General features: G+C 40.7%; 1 long non-coding RNA gene across 13 annotated transcripts in view; it reads right to left on the bottom strand.

Moving 5' to 3' along the window:
* LOC135229747 (uncharacterized) overlaps nucleotides 1–22,989 on the bottom strand; it is a 471,035-nt gene that overhangs the window by 65,005 nt on the left and 383,041 nt on the right. For 11 of the 13 annotated variants that reach the window (XR_010320438.1, XR_010320430.1, XR_010320437.1 and 8 more), the window contains 2 exons: nucleotides 19,518–19,671; nucleotides 2,245–2,392 (listed from right to left, as the gene is read on the bottom strand). This is a non-coding gene — a long non-coding RNA (uncharacterized LOC135229747). Of the gene's footprint in view, nucleotides 1–1,555; nucleotides 1,993–2,110; nucleotides 2,130–2,244; nucleotides 2,393–19,517; nucleotides 19,672–22,989 lie in introns of those variants that run through there. The other 2 variants (XR_010320429.1, XR_010320436.1) reach the window with 2 other exon arrangements.

The following is a 22,989-nucleotide window of genomic DNA, read 5'->3' as shown; positions in this document are numbered from 1 at the left end:
CAGAGACCAGGCGGCTCAAGAGAGGGGTACCATAAAGTTGTTTTTCATACCCCTCCCCACTCCCACGGTTGCATATGCTTTGCTCTGACCCTAAGAAGTAGATCAATCCTTTGAGAACTGCATTATGGGTTAGAACACCAACAAGGTCCCAGACTGAGTGACACTCCCATAGATTACATCCAAATATCACTGCAAAGTCTTCAAAATCTGAACTGACATCTGAGCCACAGCATCCAGAAGTTGGGAAAGAACCTGCAGCCTGAACATAACTGGGTCAAGTGATTCCTAAAACAAACAACATCGACATTTTCTGTAAGATTGAAGTAAGACACAGTCTTGGAATCACAGACAAAAACTTTAAAAAGCTACTTTAACCATGCTCAAAGAAGTAACAGGCACAACTTAGAAAAATAGAAAAATACATAGAAACCATTCACAAATGAAAATTTTAGACAGGAAAAACAGAAAAATAGAGATAAAAAATTCACTTGATCAGCTCTACAGCAGAATGCTGTTGACAGACAAAAGGATCAATGAGATGAAAACAGTTCAATTGAAAATATCCAATCTGAAAACAGAGAACAAATATTGAAAAAAAATGAACAGAGCCTCAAAAAAATTCAAAAATATCTAACATTTATTTATTGGAATTCCATAAGGTGTAGAGAAAATATGTGGTGTAGAAAAAAGTATCTGAAGAAATACTGGCTCAACACTTTCCCAATTTGTTGAAAGACATAAACTTACAGATTCAAGAAGCTATGCAAACTCCAACAAGTTAAACTCACATAATTTTACGCCCAAATGCCTCACTGTCAATTGTGGAATAACAAGGACCAAGAAAATATCTTCAAAGAAGCTAGAGAGAAAACAACTCATCTCACACAGGAGAAACAGTTGGAATGACTCTGTATTCATCATCAGAAGCCATGGAGGCCAAAAGGCTGTGAAAACAACATTTTTTCAACACTGAAAGAAAAGAAACATTAACCCAGTGTTCTATAGGCTGTTATTTCCTTCATGAGTAAAGGAAAAATATTGACATTCTCAGGTGAAAGACGCTTAAGAGAATTCATCGCCACCAGACTTGCTCTAAATGAAACACTAAAGGAAGTTCTTCAGGTGGCAGGCTTGGAATTTCAGGAATTATGGAAAGCAACAAAGTGGAAAGTATCTTCGGAAGTTCGCCCTCCACCAAAGATTAGACAGGTCTATAAAACAAACAACAACACACGTGAAGAAAGTGTTTCTTAGTTCAATCATGTGTATGAGACCAAAAGTACAAAACCAGCCCAAAAGCACTGAAAAGAGGGCAGGACGGAACAGGAATCATGGTGGATGGAAACGGGGAACTGGAGCATAAAAAAAAAAAATAGGAGAGGACAATGTTGACACATCATGAATATTGCAACCAATGTCACAAAACAATTGTGTATAAATGGTTGAACAAGAAAGTAATTTGCTCTGTAAAGTTTCAAATAAAGCACAATAAAAAATAAAAAAAGTGGTAGGTATCTCGGTAAACATATTATGCCAACCCTGTTGTCACTGTACAACATGGCGCAGGACTCCCCTCTTTGCAAAGACTTTCTAGCCTATTGGAAAAACTTTGGAATATACTCTTGGTGGCAAATTAGTATTAGAGAATGGGGTTAATTTTGAAAATATGAGATGTCTGTACTCATGCCTGGTGAATAAACTGGATAATAATATTTTCAGAGCGAAATGAGACGTTCTAACAGAAAAATAGGCCTGAATTCCCACGTGGGCCATGAGCCTACTACTCTGAAGGCCTTTCCCAGAGAGGCATTTCAGGCACTTCTAGAGCAGCAGGAGCGCTGGGGAATGCAGGTGTCAACCTCCCCCAGGGCCTTCTCTGAGGGGTAAGTACCTGCTTTAGTACTGAGCTTAGTGGTTCATAAATTGTCATTCTGCATAAGGTCTTCAGGTTCAAGTCTGTAATCCAGCTGGGATTCTGTGTGTGCTGCATCTCTGCATCAAAAGAACATGCTTCTAGAAGCAGAATGCCAGGAGAGAGGCGGTTGGGCAGTTGGGGGTGGGGGGTGCTGCGCAGACAGGGGTGCCCGAGGGAGGCACAATATAGTCATTCTGCAGGAGGTCTAGTCCTTCTGCACAAGAATTAGAATGCTTCTCAATGCACAATAGTTTACACACAGGACATAAACAAAGTTACTGAAGGACAAAGTTGAATAGTAAACCAAGCCACTCCCTGTCAATCCTTACCTGAGAGGGTCTTCATCAGGACTTCCGGGGATGGAGAAGGAAACAGTAAACGCTGATTTATTTTACCTCTTCCTTCCTCAAGAAACAGGAACTGGTGTTAAGATGTCAGGTGTCAAGCCCCAAACTCCTCTTCTGGTCTGTATTTAAGCTGTATAATAAAACTGGGAATCAGGCAATCAGCCATGAGCAGACAGACCCAGGAGTATTTCCAGTGCCCCACATCTTTGAGCTCCAGTGAGATCCTGTTCTTAGTCCCTAGATTAGCAGAGGAGCTGAAAGACTGAAATTCCATGTTTTCAGGCAACTTGGGCTTCAAGCAGGCACTTATTGCTAAAGTCGTATTTCTCTGTGTTAATTTATGATCCTTAACTCAAATCCGGAGTTTGGAGCTCATTTTGATAACTCCTCATTGGTCTGTGTAGACAAGAGTCTGCTCACAGTCAGTGATGACAATGGAGGAAACAAAGTCCCTAGCCCAGAGGAGGGACTGTTCCCCAAATTTGGGGCAATGCCCCTGGGAAGCATCGGCGAGGTGCACTGTGGCCTCTGTGGCTTTGCCTTCTGCTCCTGGAATTGCACCCTGGGGGCCTCCATATGCAGACGCAGAGTCCGTGGGTGACCACAACTCCTGCCCTTCTGGGTCATCGTCCGGACGCACGTTGCGATATGCTTCCTGCCCCCCTTCCCAGCATAAGTGCTGCGATCACACGTGGCAGAACCAGTTCCCAGGTCCAGACCCTAGACCTTGCCCTCCTTGGCCTTAGGCTTCCCCTTTTTTTTTAGTCCTGGGGGAACCCGCAAGCCTGGCGGGTGCGAGGTTAGCACCCGGCTGGGCGGGCTTGGGCCTGTCTCAAAAGGCTCATGGCGCACGCAGGTACCGCCTCCTTGGAGTCTGCAGGCTTGCGGTGGGCAGCCTGGCATCTCCTGCCTCCCTCGGGCGCCCTCTCTGGGCAGCAGCTCCCCTCCCCCCGCCCCGCCAACCACCCAACAGTCCCACTGCCTGCTTTCTGCTTCTAGAAGCGTGTTCTTTTGATGCACACATGCAGCACACACAGAATCCCAGCTGGATTACAGACTTGAACCTGAAACGCACAACTTTAAAACTACTAGACTGGGGGGGGGTATTGGCAGTGAAAATAGGAAAAAAAAAATAAGAAAGAGAACAATTACAAAAAAAGTATTAGAAGACTGCAACCTCACGTTATGGACTCAAGAAGGCTGCGGATACACAACTGCGTAGATAGCATACTGTTGTCTCTTTCTTTGCAAATAAGTCTTAGATGAGGGAATTTGGTACCGGGAATAGTTGCAGAGCCTGACTTTGGGGAAATCTGGGATTGATTAATTGGCTTGCATGAGGCTACAAGCCCTGATAATCAATATTTAAAGATGAGATTCGAGCAATCTAGAACATGCATCAGAATTTTTTACAAGTAAATTAGCACCAGAAGAGGCCTTTAACCACTAAATAAAATGGGTCAGTAGTTCAAGATCTCCCTACAAAGAAAATGGCAGACCTAGATCGTTTCCAGTCAGGTTCCAGCAAACATGCAAGAAACAGTCATTTTAATCTTGTACATAGTCAACAGAGATTAGAAAACCATGAGACACTCCCCTAACTTGATCCTTATGGCTAGTTTAAAAATGATAACAAATTAGAGAAGGAAGGTAGAAGAAGAGTTAGAGGACAAGCACACTCAGTAACTGAGATGCAAAACCCTACATAAGATGCCAGCAAAGGAAATCCAGCAAAGGGTAAACCACGTAACATGCCATGATCAAGGCGGTTTATTGTAGGCATACAAATTTGAGTGAACGTTAAAGATTTAGTAATTTCATTCACCACATGCATAGGTGAAAGAAGAGAAGACATATGCTCACCTCAAGAGATGGGGGCAAAGCAGGTTGATAAAATCCAATCACACGGAGAGATAAGGACTAGGAGCAAACATGGAACAGAAAAGGAGTTCCCGAACGTGGAAAACTACAACTAGCGTGATAGTTCATGGTGATGTGTGGGACATTCTCTTTAAAATTAATAAAAAATAAAATAAGGATGCTTCTATCATTATTTTTATTAAACATTTAACACTGGAAGTGTAAGCTAGTACAAAAAAAGTATAACTGCTATTCATAGATTATAGGACTGTCTCCATTGAAAACCGTAGAAAATATTGGAATTAATAGTAATCCTAAATAAAAAATAAATTGAAATTTCAATGCGTCAGCATCAAGCGGACTCTGTCATAGCTCTTAGGTGAAAGCAAAGGACACTGATAGGGAAAGAGCAGGTTCGGGTGGGCTAGACCAAGGAGGGAAGAAAATTATTCTGCGCTGGGCTGAACTTATAAGCACGGGTATGTGTGTTAGTTACCTAGTCCCTCCATAACAAAAAATAACACAACTGGATGGCTTTTAAAGGACAGAAATTTATTTTCTCACAGTTTAGCAGGTAGTAGTTCGAATTCAGGGCATGTCTGTAGTGGGAGGTCCTTCCTTGTCTACCTCAGCTTCTAGTAGATGCCAGCAATCATTTGTGTTCCTGGCCTTCTAGAAGCATCTGTCTTCTTTGTCTGTCTTCCTTTTCACCTGTTTGTGTCTGTGTGTATTCTGCTCCTTTTATAACTAAGAAGAGTTAGGCTTAGGACCCACCCTACATTGGTATGACCTCATTCACATAATAAAAGCAGGCCCCTTATTTCCAAACAAGGTCAGAATTACAGGTACAGGGGTTAGGATTTCCACATACATTTTGGAGGGACACAATTCAATCCCTAACAGTCGACTTACCAGATATTCTGGATTGAGAGTACTCACATGAACAGCTGAGAGCAGTTCCAATTCTTTGCTACATTCAGTGGCTGAAACTTGTCTCAATGGTCACCCATAGGAATGTTGGAGCAATTTATTGTGCAGGACCTGGCCTACCATTCCTAATCATGTCCATTGTGTGGAAAAACACACACTCCCATCACCGAAGCCTTGAGAAATTCATCGATAAGAACGGAATGGTGGTTGGAACCAAGAATTCTTTCATAGCCTAGATAACATGGTGCAGCTGTTAGATATCCACATGGAGATGTCCGGTAATAAAACTTCACCCCACACGGAGATGTCAAGAATAATACCAACAGCTAATGTTCATTGAGTACCTACACTGGTGCCAGGCACTCCTGTGCTTTTCCTTTCATGTTTGCTTTTCATGATGGCCATATGAGGAAAGTATCATTATAATGCATAAAGAGGTCAATACAGAGAGTTACGCTGACATTTGAATATATGAGTCTGGACCCAGGAGGAGTTTGAATGGATGGAGGTATAAACCTCACGTCCTTAGCTACAAATAGACAGCAGTAAACTCACTGAGGCATCCTAGAGGGAGGGTGTCAATAGAGAGAGGAGTAGGCACCAAGCCCAAGGGTACTCGGGTATCTAGAAGCCTGCCAGGTGAACAGCAGCCAACAAGCCTCTCTGAAGTCCAGTGTGGTTCCTGGAGGGTTGTCTGTCCTTTCTCTCAGCTGCATTTCCCCAGTGCTCCTCCCACCTGCACTGGGTTGTCCCCTTCATGACGACAGGGACAGTGTGTACCTTTCACCACTGTATCTGCATAACATAGACTACTTCTGGCCCATGGAATATACTGACTGAAAGAAAAATAAACAAACGATAAGTACATAAAATCCTTCGTAGTTGATACCTTGGAATACATTAAGGGGCTTCATGAGTAAGAGGGAGAAAAACTGATCAGGGCTGCTTCTGAGACCATCCCTTAGGCGTAATGAGTGTTAAACAACACTTAAACAAAGACATTTAATGGCAGAGATGTATGTTAAAAAGATGTAAGTATAGCTTAAAGATTACTAAAAACATGCACATTATTGCAACTATAGTCAAATCGCTAAAAAAGATATACTACATGCACACAGAATATTATAAAGTAATTTAATGCCCTCATTAAAAAAAAACAAAAAAAAATTACCATGAAAAGACTAATGTTGAATGAAAATATCAGGATATAATATCTGTGTTAATATACGTAAATGTGTGTGCTAATACACACATAAAACCAGTTGCCATTGAGTCAGTTCTGATTCATGATGACACCAGTGTGCCAGAGTAGAACTGTACCCCATAGGGGTTCCAATGGCTGAGTTTTCGGAAGTAGGCTGCCAGACCTCTCTTTCATAGCAATTCTGGGTGGACCTGAACTCCAACTTTCTGTCAGCAGCTCGAGATATTAACCATTTGCATCAACCAGAGACTCTAATACACATACATGCCAATATAAGCAAGAAAATAGACATATCGGAACGTTAATAATTTATTCTATGCATTACGTATGTTTTCTTGTTTTTTTTTTTTTGCATACTTTCCCATTGCTTCCAAGTTTTTGAGGAATAGAATGTACTTCTGGAAAAATTCATGAGAGATTTTTAAGTAATGAAATAATTAACAGAAACAGAACGAGTAAATCTGTGTCAAGGCAGCCCATGAACCCAAGATTACAGTAACACTGGTATGAAAAGCAGAATTGTGGAGTCCTGAAGCTCAGTGGTTCCATGCATCCATCAGGAAAGAGGGAAGAGCAAATAAACAAGGAGAAAATACAGTGAGCCAGAGGAGTGGGAGCCCTCTGTTGTGGGCACAGTTTTCTCATGAAACTTTAGATGGACACAGTGGGTGGGATTATCCACTTCCATCATACAAACATTTTTATTACCCTTGATTTTAACAGAACTATGTTATAAAAACAAATGATAAAATAAAGTATAATAAAAGAATAAATCTCATCAGTGGGCTACTATCATTTTCCCCAGCCACTGAGGAGGGCAGGAGACACACAAGGGAAAGAAGATGGAGCAGTGTGAAAACTCATGCTAAGTGGGGAGGAGAGTGTTTCTGAGACAGGCCTTAGCTCCTACCACCTAGGGAAGTAGGCAGCCATGCACAACCAACTGGAAGAAATGGTACATTATTTCTGAGACCTACTCCAGCTCATAACAAATTATGGATAACATGGAGAAGAATGAGATTTCCAGGACACTTAACTGTTTTTATGAGAAACCTGTACATAGAACAAGAGGCAGTCATCTAAACAGAACAAGGAATACAGCATGGTTTAAAGTCAAGAAAGGTGTGCATCACCGTTGTATCCTTTCACCATATGTATTCAACCTGTATGCTGAGCAAATAATCTGAGAAGCTGGTCTGAAGAAGAATAAGGCATCAGGATTGGAGGAAGACTCATTAATAACCTGAGATATGCAGATGATACAATCTTGCTTGCTGAAAGTGAAGAGGCCTTAAAGCATTTACTGCTGAAGATCTAAGACTACAGACTAACAGCCTAACAACTGGACCAATAAGCAACATCATGATAAACGGAGAAAATGTTCACGTCACTAAGGGCTTCATTTTTACTTGGATCCACAATAAACACCCACGGAAGCAGCAGTCAAGAAATCAAACGACACATTGCATTGGGCAAATCTGCTGCCAGAGACCTCTTTAAAGTGTTCAAACGCACAGATGTCACCTTGAAAACTAATGTGCCCCTGACTCAAGCCATGGTGCTTTCAGTCGCCTCATACGCACACGAAAGGTGGGCAATGAATAAGGAAGACCAAAGAAAAATTGAAGGCATTGAATTACGATGTTTGCAAAGAATATTGAATATACCATGGACTGCCAAAAGAATGAACAAATCTGTCTTGAAAGAAGTACAGCCAGAATATTCCTTAGAAGCAAGAATGGCGAGGCTTCATCTCACATATTTTGGACATGTTGTCAGGAGAGATCAGTCCCTGGAGAAGCAGGTCATACTTGGTAACAAGTGGCCACAACAATCGGCTCAAACATAAAGACGACTGTGAAGGCGACGATAGGTAGTTTAACATACATTTTGACCCATATGAATTAAAATTTAAACAATTATTTCATGCCTTTTTGTAGGGGTTTTAGAATATACAATTAAAATAAATGTAAACAATTAATAGAAAAAATCTCTGAAAATAAAATTTAATTTTTTTAAATCCCTGCTCCATACCCCAGATCTAAATGGCTTGATATAAAGCACTGGTCTTTGTGATTCACAAAAAGGAGGTGCCAATTCCTGGAGGGGGGATGGGAGGATAGAGAGAGTTGGAAGCTGGCAAAATTGTCACGAAAGGAGAGACTGGAAGGGCTGACTCATTAGGGGGAGAGCAAGTGGGAGTACGGAGTAAGGTGTATACAAACTTATATGTGACAGACTGACTTCATTTGTAAACGTTCACTTGAAGCTCAATAAAAGTTAATATAAAAAAAAAGCCCAGCCCTGACCAACGTTTGCTTAAAAACTTTTAAAGTTTGTTCCTCTCTAAAATAAAGCAGGGTCTAACTTTAAAAATAAGTAAATAAATGTAAACAATTATTGGAAAAAATCTCTGAAAATAAAATTTAATTTTTTTAAATCCCTGCTCCATACCCCAAATCTAAATGGCTTGATATACAGCACTGGTCTTTGTGATTCACAAAAAGCAGGTACCAATTCCTGAACAAGAACTGAAGTGACAGGAGAAACCCCCCATGCTGTTATAGCCCTGAGTATGGGTCCTAATCCAGTGATCTGTCTTCATTAATTCCTTTTCATTTCATCTCTGTGGAAGAGGGGAGGGAGAAGGTGAGAGAGGGTTACATGTGCCTATTCTGTTCTTTAGCATCTAGTTCACTGCCAGGAACAAGTATTCGTAAGAGTCTAAAAAACGTTAAAGTACAAATAAGGAGGAAAACCTCCTAGTATATATATGTATTAGGTGGCACAAAGAGTTAAGTGCTCAGCTACTAACTGAAAGGTTGGCAGTTTAAATACACTCAGAGTTGCCTTGGAAGAAAGGCCTGGCAATCTACCTCCAAATAGTCACAGCTATTGAAAACCGTATGGAGGGCAGTCCTACTCTGAAAACTCACGGGGTCGTCATGAGTGAAAATCTCCTCAACGGCAACTGGATTGGTAATCTATATATGGCATAAATGTTTGGAAAATTAGTTTCTGAACATATACACGGCATACAGAATACACTGCACATTAGTATTATGTGCCAAAACCCACTGTCATCAAGTCGATTCTAACTCACAGTGACCCCAAAGGACAGAGTAAAACTGCCCCATAGGGTTTTCACTGAAGCAGACTGCCACATCTGTCTCCTACAGAGAGGCTGGTGGGTTCGAACCACTGACCTTTCAGTTAGCAGCCAAGTTCTTTAACCACAGAGCCACTAGGGCTCACTGCTGTCATGTACAGTGATTACATAAGCAAATTCTGAAACAAACTGCCTGGGTTTAAATCCTAACTCAATTTATCAGCTGGGTGATCTGGGCACGTTACTTTACCTCTCACTGCCTCAGTTTCCCATTTCTAAAATGGGTCTTATTCAAAAGGTTGTTACGCAGGTTAAATAAAACACACAAGGCACTTAGAAAAAGGCCTTACACACAGAATGAACACAATAATTGTTAGCTTTCATAATTATTAAGGGAATACAAACAAACGGCTAGGTTGAAGGAACTTCCATTGAGAAAGAGTTGAGTTCCAAAATTCATGTGTAAAGTCATTTACATCAACTGTTAAAGTTGTATGTTTAGATTCAAGTGATTACTGAGGTGTGTTATGATCTTGAACAGAGTTCTGGGGACTATACAGGCAGACTCTGCATGCCCTTCCCCTGCACATCCATTCCATCTCCCTTGGAGCTCAGACATCATGTCATCAGTTAAACCCCTCCCACGCTGGTGGTGTACTGTTTAAGAGCTATGGCTGCTAACCAAAAGGTCATCAGTTCAAATCCACCAGGCGCTCCTTGGAAAGTCTATGGCACAGTTCTGCTCTGCCCTATAGGGCCGCTATGAGTTGGAATAGACTCAGTGGCAATGGGTTTTTAACGGGTATGAGGTAACTGTTCAGTGCCTAAAGACGTACCAAAAGCAACCACTAACACAAAAGTATAGTAAAAGGGTCTTATTTCAGAGTAGCAAAACCTTAGTTTCTAACACAGTGGTGAATTAGGGTGGACTGTGGATCAAGAGGAGCGCTGGTGCCATAGTGGTTAAGAGCTCAGCTGCTAACCAAAAGGTCAGCAGTTCGAATCCACCAACTAGTCCTTGGAAACTCTATCGAATAGTTCTACTCTATTTTTTATGCTATAGGGTCTCTATGAGTTCGAATCAACTAGGGTCTCTGTGAGTTGGAATCAACTCTGATGGTGACAAGTTTGGTTTGGTGGGTGTCATGGATTGAATTATGACCCTAAAAAATGTGTGTCTCAACTTGGTTAGGCCATGATTCCCACTATTGTGTAGTTGTCCTCCATTTTGTGATTGTAATTTTACTTTAAGAGGATTAGGGTGGGATTGTAACACCACCCTCACGCAGGTCACCTTTCCCTGGGGTGTGGCCTGCACCACCTTTTATCTCTCCAGAGATAAAACGAAAGGGAAGCAAGCAGAGAGTTGGGGGCCTCAGACTATCAAGAAAGCAGCACCAGGAGCAGAGCATGTCTCCTGGACCCAGGGTCCCTGCACCTGAGAAGTTCCTTGACCATGGGAAGGCTAAGGACAAGGACCTTCTTCCAGAGCCGAAAGAGAGAGAAAGCTTTCCCCTAGAGCTGATGCCTTGAATGTGGACTATTAGCCTACTTCAATGTGAGGTATTAAATTTCTCTTGGTTAAAGCCATCCACTCATGGTATTTCTGTTACGGCAGCACTAGATGATGAAGACAGTGGGTCAAGGTGGAAGGGGTGGATGAAGGACAAAAAAAGAAAAATGGACAACAGGAGAAATATAAGAATTCAGAGAACTGTGAAAATTTAATTCCTGAATATACTTTCTTTCTCCTCCCTGTAACTGTAAGGACTTTTCTCATATACAGCATATATAAGTAAATCCTTGCAATATTTTAAACACTTAGATTTTTGTAAAACTCATTCTCTGAAAACTCATGGTGGCCCCATTAATTTGTGGCTTAAAAACAACTCAGAACTAAAAAGAAGCATAAATAAATAAATAAAGGCACTGCTGTCATTTGCAGGTGATGTTCTTTTCCTGCTATCCACAACCCACACACTCGGGAGTTAATTTTCCAGGGTCAGTGTTCATAGACCATTCTCTTTCTCTTACCACCACCCCACCACCCTTAATTATTTAGAAAAGGCAGGGCCAGTCAGTGCTCCAAACATCAAGTTTTCTCTCCAAAATGCCAACTCGCAGTTGGGGAGCAGACTACATTCTCAGCTGTCAGCACTTCCACTAGCCCCTGCAGATAAGGAACATGTCTCCACTGAACTGTTCATTGTAATTTAAAAAAAAAAAAAAGTAAAAAACTGTTTCTTAAAAAAAAAAAAAAAAAAAACCAGGCATTTCCCTATTACCCACCCACCCCACTCTCCCACACCCAGTGCTCCCCTCACCACACACACACTCAAATATTTCATACCAATGGTGTGTCCCAAGCACGGGGTCTGGCTCCGTTCTTCTTTTACACCCCTTGGAGGCCTCTGGAGAAACCATACCTTTGGTTGGCAATTCCCTGAACCCTGCCTATTCAAGCTGGCACTTATTCAAAAAGGCAGGTGAGTCTTCAAGTCAGGTTTTTAAAAGGAGTTTAAGAGGAGCCAGGTGATATGCCTACTCACCCTCAAATTTCTCAAAGGTAATAATTTCTTCAGATGTTTACAATGTCTCAACTATGGGTTAATTAAATCCCTTAGGATGGTGGGCATGGGAAAATCCTCCATCTCAATGCCCCCCATTTTGAAAAAAAAGAGGGGAATGTCCAAAATTACAAATTTCAATTTCTACATACTTGATTGAACTAAGGAGTAAGTTCCTCACGTGTGTTATTCTTGGTCTGAGTCCTGGTGGTGCAGTGGGTAAGAGCTAAGCTGCTAACCAAAAGGTCTGCTGTTTGAATTCACCAGCTGCTCCTTAGAAACCGTATGGGGTAGTTCTACTCTGTCCTATAGGGTTGCTAAGAGTTAGAATTCACTGGATGGCAATTGGTTTGTTTGTTTTTCAATCTTTGGCTGAAAGGTGGACTTTGTTATCAATTTATTAAATCAACTGGCAATTTGCTGGATATTTCTCATACAGGAACTTATGATGTCTTCAAATCCAGCTAATCAGGTTTAGGGAGAGAGAAACTTCTCTACCTTAGCTTCCCTGCCACTCCCACACCTTTTTCATTGATTTCCATGCCCTGTTTAAGTAACATCACTCATCAATCCTCACTGTCTAGGTTATCTGAGCCAACTCATGGCAGTCGATTCCACCTGAGCCCTAGGATACCCTCATTTACATACTCTGCCCTGTTCCTTCACCAATGGCTGACCTCACATCTCCCCTTGAATGTCTACTAGGCATTTCAAACTTAATGTGGTTCAAATAAAATTCTTCATCCAAGTGTCTTATCTACCTCCCAGTCTTCCTTATCTCAGCAAATGTTCTCACTATCCTCTGGGTTGTTCAGGACAAAAACCTAGAAATCATCCTTGATTTCTCTCCTTTATTCAAATCTTGCATCCAATCCATTGACATATTCTGGACTCTTGGCACTACCTTAACATAAATCCTGACTCTATCCACTTCTCACTACCTCCTCCTTACATCCACCATCATCTCTTGGTTAAAACTGGACTCCATGCACCGATCTTCCCTCTTACAATCTACATAACAGCATCATTTCAGTGGCTTCTCATGGCAATTAGGAAAAATTCCCAAATCCTTCCCATGGTCTTTCATGATGCGGGGCTTGCTCACCATACTAACCTCATTTCCTAACAGTCTTCCCTCGGTTCACTCCACACTAGCCATGACTTATTTCCTGAGCTTCCTCAAACGTGCCAAAACACTTGGTTATTTAAGGGCCTCAGAAACAACTCTTTCCTTTATTGGCAATATCCCTCCCTTCAGAACTTCATACAGCTATTCTCTCCTTTGATATAGGTCAGTTATCTCCTCAAATATCCTGCTCCCATAAGCCTTTACTGACTATTAATCTAAAACAGCTCACCCCACTCATTCTCTCACATGCAACTCTGTCTTATTTTCAAAATATTTAGCTCTCCTTGACATTTTTTGTTAATTATTACCTGTAAATGTATTTTTTGTGGTTGAGAATATATGCAGCAAAACATACACCAACTCAACAGTTTCTACCTGTACAATTTAATAACACTGGCTACATTCTTGAAGTTGTGCAACCATTCTTACCCTCCTTTTCTGAGTTGTTCCTCTGTCATTAACATAAACCCACTGCTCCTTAAGGTTCCTATCTAATCTTTTCAGTAGCTGTTGTCAATCTGATGCCATGTAGACAGTTCTTAAAAGAGCATATGCTCAAGGTAGACCATTTTTATTAGTTAAGTAAGCTAATGTTCTGGAGCCCTCATGGCACAGTGGTTAAGTGATACGGTAGCCAAGCAAAAGAACAGCAGTTTGAATCCACCACCTGCACCTTGGAAACTCTATGGGGCAGTGCTATTCTGTCTTACAGAGTCTCTGAGTCGGAATCAACAGCAACAGTTTGGTTTTTTCTTTTTCATACTTCGGTTTTAAGATGATTCAAGGGAATGCTTTTGGTGTAATGTTTAAAGATTATCTCACGGCAATAGTTTCAGGAGTTCATTCACCCTCAGTGGCTCCAAAAAGTCTAGGGTTCATGAGAATTTGAAATTCTATTCTGCATTTTCCCCCTTTTGATCAGGACTTTTCTATGGACTCTTTGATGAAAATGTTCAGCGACAGCAGCCGGGAACCTTCTGGTTCTTCAGGTCTCATGGCATGCTAGATGTTCTTTTAAAAAACATGAGTGGATGCTGAAGGTTATCAAATACTTATTTTATTACACCTATTAATATAATCACATTTATTTTTCCTGTACATATGGCAAATTATACTGATTCATTTTCGAATGTTAAACTAACCTTGAAGTCTTGGGATAGACCCAACTTGGTCATAATATATTCTTCTTTAGAGTATTGCTGGATTTGTTTTGCCTATTTATTTTTATATTTTGCATCTATGTTCATCAGTGACATTGGCCTGTAATTTTCCCATCTTGTGCTGCTCTTGTCAGGTTTTGGTATCAATATTCATTCTACAAGCTTTATAAAATGAGTTTGGGTATATATTTCATTTTATATTGAAGAATTTGTGAAATATTTCTTGAATATTTGGCAGAATTTGCAGGAAAAGCCATCTGACATGAAGTTTTCTTTTTGAGAATAGTTTGAGCTCTAATTCAATTCTATGAACAGTTATGGAATTACTTTTGCTTCCTGTTTCTTCTTGAATCGTTGTTATTAACTTACATGGTATGATACGTTTGCCTACTTTACCTTAATTTGCAAATTTATTGGCTAATACGGTTCATAACATTCTCACATTATCTTTAAGTTCTGCAAGATCTGTAGTCATTTTCTTTCTAATTCCTGATATTCGTTTTTTATATCTTCATTCTTTTTCACTTGATCAATCTTGCCTAAAGTTTGTCAATTTTACTAGCATTTTCTAAGAATCAACTTTAGTCTTTGTTGATCGTCTGTTGCATGTATTCAATCATTAATAGAAACAAAAATTCCTATGAATGTTTGTTTCTGGTTTTTTCCCAACATTTTGAATGGATGTTTAACTCACTTATTTTTCAAGATTTGTTCTTTCCAATTATATTTTTAAGGCTATAAGTTTCCTATAATATATTGTCTGTACTGCACAAATTTTTATATGCACTATGTTCATAATTGTTCACTTCAAAATGTATTCTAATTTTCTTTATGATGTCTTTTTTGACTCATAGTATTTTAAAATATCCAAGCACATGGAGAGTTTGTATTTTCATTTTCTAAGATGGTTTTTTTTTTTTAATTATGGTGTACTTACATAAAAAAAAAAATGGAGATTTTGTATTTTCATTTTCTAAGATGGTTTTTTTTTTTTTTAATTATGGTGTACTTACATAGTATCCTCTATATTATTGCAGACTCTTGAAATTTGTTGAGACTTGCTTTATAACACAGTATACAGTTAATTTTTATACACACTATGTATGTGCATGAGATGAATGTATATTCTTTCATGGTTAGATAATACACACACATACACATATATCAATTTGGTATTTTTTTACATGTTAAATCTTCTGTATCCTTGATAATTTATGGACTTCTATGTTTCTGAGGGGTGTGTTAAAAATCTATTATGATGCATGATGTCAAAAGGAGCCCCAGTAGTGCAATGGTTAAGCACTCAGCTGTTCAACCTTTTGATTTGATCCACCAACTACTCCACAGGAGAAAGATATGACCGTTTCCTTCCATAAAGATTACAGCCTTAGAAACCCTTTGGAGAAGTTCTACTCCATCCTATAGTCACTATGAGTCAGAATTGACTCAACAGCACACAAGAAAAAATGTATGATGTGATGGAAACTCAGGAGTACGAAGCTCAAAGAATTGGTCCTACCTCCAGGGTTAAAGGATGAAGGACAGAGAAAACAGCAGAGACATCCAAAAGCTTGGAAAAAGGGGGGCTGAGAGGACAATGGTTGGTGGTTTAAGGGCTTTGAAGGGCTACCACATATACTGAGGAATCTGAAGCGCAATGTTCTTGCCTAAGGATGAAGACATGCTCATAAAGATCCTGACAAAGCTTTAGGCTTGCACCTCTGGCTGATCTTTGGGCTCCACAGGGGCAGGAAGTGAAGGCTAAGGCAGAGTTTTAGGCACTCTTGCTTAGCACTGAAAGAACACGCCAGTTCAGAGCCAATCTGCAAAGACTGGGATAATGTTACTTTTTCTTTTTGGCTACAAGCATTTAAAGAAAGCACTGCAGGTCATGAACTGACTGATGAGATAACAGAACAGAACTTCAGTGTCCACACATGAGAAGACATACAATCTTTGCAGAAATAGTTTGGAAACATCACTAAGCAAATGGATGACTGGCCCTCAACAATTAAAAAAAAAAAAAGCAAACCCTAATGACAGGGGGGAATCTGATTTCCAGAGTTACATTATAATATTTAAGATATCCAGTTTTCAACACACTATTTTAAGTCATAAAAAGAAAAAAGAAAAGGATGGTTCATTTGTTAAGAAGAAAGAAAGAAGAGAAATGAACAGAAAGCATCCCTAAGGAAACACAGATATTGGGATTACTAGACAAAGATTTTAAACCAATTGTCTTAAATTTCCTCAAAGAGCTAAAGAAACCATAGACACACACACAAAAAAAGGAAACCAAGAGAAGAATGTATGAACAAGTAGAAAATATTAATAAAGAAATATTATACAAAAGAACCAAATAGAAATTATAGAGCTGAAAAGTAGAATAGCTGAAATAAAAATTTCATTAGAGGAGCTCAACAGCAGATTTGAGCAAGAAAGCAGGAAAATGTAAACTTGAAAAAGCACAACTGAAATTGTTCTAATTGAGGAGCATGAAGGAAAAAGAATGAAGAAAATGAACAGAGCCTAAGGGACCTGCGGGACAACATCAAGCATACCAATATACTCATTAAGGGAGTCCCAGAAAGGAAAGAAAGATGAAAGGACAGAAAGAATATTTAAAAACGTAATGACTGGAAGTTTCCCAAATGTCATCTAGATATCCAAGAAGCTCAATAATCTCAAAGGACAGTAAATACATAGATATTCACAGACAGACATAATCAAAATGTCAAAAGACGAAGACAGAAACTTGAAAGCAGCAAGAGATAAGTGACTCCTAAGGTACAAGAGAGTCTCAACAAGTTTAACTGTTGATTTTTCATCAGAAACCATTGAGACAAGAAAATAGTGGGATGATGTATTTAAGGTACTGGAAAAAAAATACAGAAACAAAACTATGAACCAAGATTTCAATATCTAGCAAAACTATCTTTCAAAAATGAAGGTGAAATTAAGACATGCCCAGATACACAAAACCTGAGGGAGTGTGTTAGCAGCAGAACTGCCTTATGAGAAATGCTACAGGGAATCATCCTGGCTGGCACGGAAGGACGCTAGACAGTAACTTGAAGCCATAAAAAGAAACAAAGACTCCGTAAAGGTAACTACTTAGATAAAACAAAGTCAGTAATATTTTTATATCACGCCTCTCTTTTTCTCATATATGATTTAAAGCACAAATGCATAAAAATACTTACACATCTCTCTTAATGGACACACAATGTATAAAGATGCAATTTTTGTACCAGCAACGTAAGTAGGGGAGGTAACTGAGCTGAATAAAAGCAGAATTTTGTATACTGTTGAAGCTAAATTTGTATTAATTAAAAGAAGATTGTTATAAACATAAGATATTAATTGTAATCCTCATGGTCACCACTAAGAAGTTAAAAAATATAAGGAAAGGAAATAAGGAGAGGATCAAAATTGTACACTTGAAAAAAATCAGTCAAACACAAAAGTGGACAGTAGTGAAGAAAATGAGAAACAAAATACGTATATGACCTACTACAAAGTAGAAGACATAAGTCCTTCCTTATCATTAATCGCTTTAAATTTACATAGATTAAATTCACAATTGGGATCATTAAAGTTGTGTGTCAACTTTGTTGGACCATGATTCTCAGTGCTTTGGCAGTTATGATGTAGTTTAGCAGTCGTATAACGATGCAGTCATTTCCATGATGAGATGTGATATAATGTGATTACCTCCATGATGGGATCTGCTGTGAGTAGCCAATCAGATCTAAGGGAGTTTCCTCAGGGGTGTGGACTGCATCCAATATAGGTGGACTTTCTGGCAAGGCTCTTGAGCTTTTGCTCACTCGGAATCCTGCAGCTGGCTCCTCTTCATCTGATCTCAAGTTTTTGGGACTTGAACTCTCAGCTTACCTTCCAATTTTGGGATTCATCAGCCTCCGCAGTCTGTGAGCCGCGGCCTGCCAGCTTACCTGCCGATCTTGAGATCTGTCAGCCTTTGCAGCCTGTGAGCCACAGACCTGTTGTATGACCTGCAGATCTTGAGTTCTGCAGTCCCTGCATCTATGTGAGTCAGGAGAAGCCACAAGCCTGACCCACGGACTTGAGACTTACCAGCCTCTACAGCCTCGTGAGCCATTTTCTTGATATAAAGCTATTTATATATAAATATATATATATATATACACCTCACTGGTTTTGCTTCTCTAGAGAACCCAGCCTAAGATACCAATTAAAAGACAAACATTGGCAGAATGCATAAAAAAATCATTCGACTGCTATCAAGCTGATCTGACTCATGGTGACCCCTCCCCTCATGTGTGTCAGAGTAGTACTGACACACAAGTGTGTCAGTTCAATGGCTAATTTTTCAAAAGTAGATCACCAAGCCTTTCTTCCGAAGTGCCTCTGGGTGGACTCAAACCTCCAACATTTTGGTTACCAGCTGAATGCATTGACCGTTTGTACCTCCCAAGGACTACAACATGTATCTATGCTTATTTCTGTATTACTTCTCTTTATACTATATACATACATACACACATACACACACATACATACACACACACATAGACATCCATGAGTGGTTCATACAGATGCTTTGGACTTCAACTAGCAGGGCTCTATTAATTATTGATAGAAAAGTACTGATACCAGTTATAAATGCGTATTTGTCCATTTCCCCTTTCAGATTTATTAGTTTTTGTATTTTGGAGCGCTGTTGTTAGACACGTACACATTTAGGATTGTTGTATCTTTTTGGAGAATTGAACCTTTATTATGTTATGTCCCTACTTATTCCCAATAATACTCCTTTTTCTGAAGTATAATTTGTCTGATATTAATACAGCCACTGCAGTAGAACTGGATAATTTTCAACCATTTCAATAGGTAGCATAAGATCAAGAACTGATGGTATAAAAGGAAGAAATCGAAGCTGCATTGAAGGCATTGGTGAAAAACTATCCTCTCTCCACCATCTTCACTAACTCTGACACCAACTGTCCCTCACACAGCACTCCCTACTTCTCTGCCGGGTTCCATAACTCATTGCAATGGCCACACAGAACTCATAGTCCATATTCACGATTATGGGGTTTATTAGGGAAGTAACAGTTATAGCTCAGGCTCAAAGACACTCAGAATACAGTTCTTCTATCAGGACAGCCTCTTCCCTCCTGTGCTGATAGGCGTGCCTCTGCCTGGCCTTGGGCCGGCCTCTCTCCAAAGGCACTCAGCTTTCCTTCTCCATGGGCCATCATCTCCTATAGCCAGGTCCCTGTTGCTCGGTCTGCCTGCCATGGCATCTTACCATCTTCAGGGTTACAGCTTCCTCTCTCTATCTCAGTCTCCTGCTTCTAGGAGCTTCTCAGTGCAGGGATCTCAGGTCCATAATATACGCTCGGCTCTTGGCTGTTCTTCCTTGATGGGAGTTGAATCCTCCTCTTTGCTCTGGAACTGGTTCTCTTTGAAGGAAAAATAAACAATCCCCTTGGTGAGCCACAATTACCCTATCACACAGTCCTGCCCAAGCACCAGGGTGGATGTTATAAGACCATGGCTAGAAAGGCCACACAAAGTAAACAATCACATCACGGTACCTTGGACTCATTTTTCAAGTGAAGTACCAAAAATCCCATACGAACAGATTGGTAAAGAATATAATCAACAGCAAGAACATTTTCATGATTATGTTTTCTGTATTTGGAAGAAATCTATAGCACTATTCTTATTTTGCCAATTCACAGAGATCACAGAGATTAGTGGTAGATGTTGCAGTACCAGAAAACTCTCTGGTGAAACAGTCTGTGAGCAGTCTTACAAACATGGATATTCCACCAGAGTCAAAAGAATGACGTTACATATCATCAAAGAGAACATTTCAAGATCTAGCCTGAAGTACAATGTTGTCACTGATAGGCTAAAATCCATACACTTACAAGGAAGACTAGTTTATATGACTATTCAAATTTATGCACCAACCACTAATGCCAAAGATAAAGAAATTGAAGATTTTAAACAACTTCTGCAGCCTGAAATTGATCCACCATGCAATGAAGATGCATTGATAATTACTGGTCATTAGAATGTTAAAGTTGGAAACAAAGAAGGAAAAGTAGTTGGAAAATACAGCATTGCTGAAATAAATGATGCCAGAAATCTCATGAAAGAATTTTGCAAGACCAGTGACTCATCCACTGCAAATATTTTTTTTCACCAACATAAACGGCAGCTATACACGTGGACTTTACCAGATGGAATACACAGGAATCAAACTGACTACATCTGTGGAAAGAGAACATGGGAAAACTCATATCATCAGTCAGAACAAGGCCAGGGATCGATTGTGAAACAGACTGTCAATTGCTCATATGGGAGTTCAAGTTGAAACTGAAGAAAATTAGAATAAGTCAAAAGGGGCCAAAGTATGACCTTGAGTATATCTCACCTGTATTTAGAGACCACCTCAAGAATACATTTTACGTGTTGAACACTAACGACTCAAGACCAGACGAGTTGTGGAATGACATCAAGGACATCACACATGAAGCAAGAGATCCTTTAAAAGACAGGAAAGAAAGAAAAGACCAAAACGGATGTCGGAAGAGACTCTGAACGTTGCTCTTGAATGTCGAGTAGCTAAAGTGAAAGGAAGAAATGATGAAGTTTTGAGTATTGAGATGCCACCAGTGATCCCTCTTACAAAAAAGACCAGAAAAAACAAGTGAAGCGATTATATTTATGACAAGCTAGGAGCCCTGAACATCAAAGGTAAAGTTAGAAAATGGACTCAGCGGCAGGGGGAGGGAGAGACTATTCAGAAGTGGAGAGGAGTTACTGGACCTGAACAGCCAGGAACCCTCAGGCACCGTTCCCTGGAGCGACTGCAGCGGGGCTGGCAGTAGCGTTCCACAGGCGTTTAGCTCAGGGAAGGACAGCAAGTTGCACAGACTACTCACACCTCCAGAACAAGAGAAGAACGGCACTCTCAGCAAAAGCTAATTACTTGTGTTTATTTTACCACGCCCCCAGCCCCCAAGCCGGCTTCAGTGGCTGTCAACTTCCCTGGGCCTGAGATAGGCCCTGGTACCACTCTGAGCCATTTTTCCATCCTTGAAGAAGGTATAAGTTCACAACTGGGGGAAAGATAATCTGCCAGCTCAATTAAGCTGGGGAGCTCAGGACAGAAGCAGCTCTTGTTCAGGCACAAATGGTCCATGGGCTTTGAATACCTTTCACCCCAGCATGGACCTGTGTGGGCCCATTTCAGGAGAATAGGCCCTTGTCGCCAGACTGCAACTGTTTCAGCTGGACGGTGGAAAGATGGGTGTTTGATGTTTGACACTGCTTTGCCTATTAAACAGGGTCTTCACCTACCCACATCAGGGGCCTAAGGACTGCTGGCTCCACCCACAATACCTAGCCACCTGTGATAGGGCTCCAAGGATAAGTAGTACCGCCCAGAACTTACAACCAAAAGCACTGGGTACCCATCGCCCTTCTGCAGAACCCACCCATGTGCTCTACAGAACAGGGATGCACTTTCCTCACAGACACTCAGAGGTCAGCTGTCAGACCCCTGCCTTGATCAGAGCCTGACCCCCTACTGCAGCCAGATACTTCTGCCTACACCAATAACCCCTGCCCCTCTAAGACTGTAGGACAGAGCCTGTACCTTACACTTTATGACCAACTACCTGGGCACCTGAGTTGAATCCATACAAGAAAACTAAATGAACTCCTAGGCTCATATGCCTGGTAACAGTGCTAGCCATCTGGTGATAGTACATTAGAGCTTCAAAGGTGAAAATAATCAACCTAGTGCACTCAAGCAGCTTATTTGGGTATACCAAAACTAAACAAAGCAAGAAGCTAGGATACAAAAAGCAAGCATAAAATAAACTGATACAATAACTTATAGATTGCTCAGAGACAACAGTCAATATCAAATCACATAAAGAGTCAGACACGGGGGCAGGACCAAGATGGCTGACTAGGTAGAAGATTCCGCTTATCCCTCTTGAAACAAAGACTTGAAAAAACAAGTGACTTGATTACATAAAGGACAATCTACAAACCCTGACCATCAAACACAGAACTAAGGAGTTGACCTGAGTGACGGGGGAGCGAAAAGCCACGCTGCAGCAGGGACCGCTTCCAGAGCCAGTGTCCCACGCCGCAGCCTTGAGCCCTCGCGGTTTCCTGGTGTCAGAGTGGTGGGGCTGATTGTGGCTTACTGAGACAGGGAAGAACAGATATAGGCCTAACCCTCAGGACCAACCTCGGAGGGGACCCAGGCAGCACATGCAGGCTCCACACAGACGCGGCTGACAGGGAAACGAAAAACTATAGGGAAGCAGCGACTGGTTTTGGAGCCTGGAGTGCAGCGTCCCAGAAAGGAAACCCTGGTGCTGGGCTTTGGACTAAGTGTGGGGGAGCCGATTGTGGCTTCCTGAGACGGTGCGAGCATGGACGCAGCCCTAACCCTCTGGGACAGTCTCAGCAGGGATCCAGCCAGCACACACAAGCTACACAATGCTCTGGAATCTCAGAAAAAACAATCCTCACCAAACAACATAAGTAACTTTGTATATTTTGCCAGGCTACTCTCTTCTATATATCTGATTCCACTCCTCATTGCCCCAGCCAGCTTCATTAACATTGGAATTCTCTGTGCCAGAGAGTGAAGTGCACTGCTCGATTTTTTTTCTTCTTTCTTTTCTAACCCATTCTCCTGGCCTGAGAAAAGCAGCATTTAACAATCAAAGAAAAAATCCTTCCCT

The sequence above is a fragment of the Loxodonta africana genome, unplaced genomic scaffold (assembly GCF_030014295.1).
Source record: "Loxodonta africana isolate mLoxAfr1 unplaced genomic scaffold, mLoxAfr1.hap2 scaffold_49, whole genome shotgun sequence".
NCBI lineage: Eukaryota > Metazoa > Chordata > Mammalia > Proboscidea > Elephantidae > Loxodonta > Loxodonta africana.
This window is presented reverse-complemented; position numbering and strand designations above follow the sequence as displayed.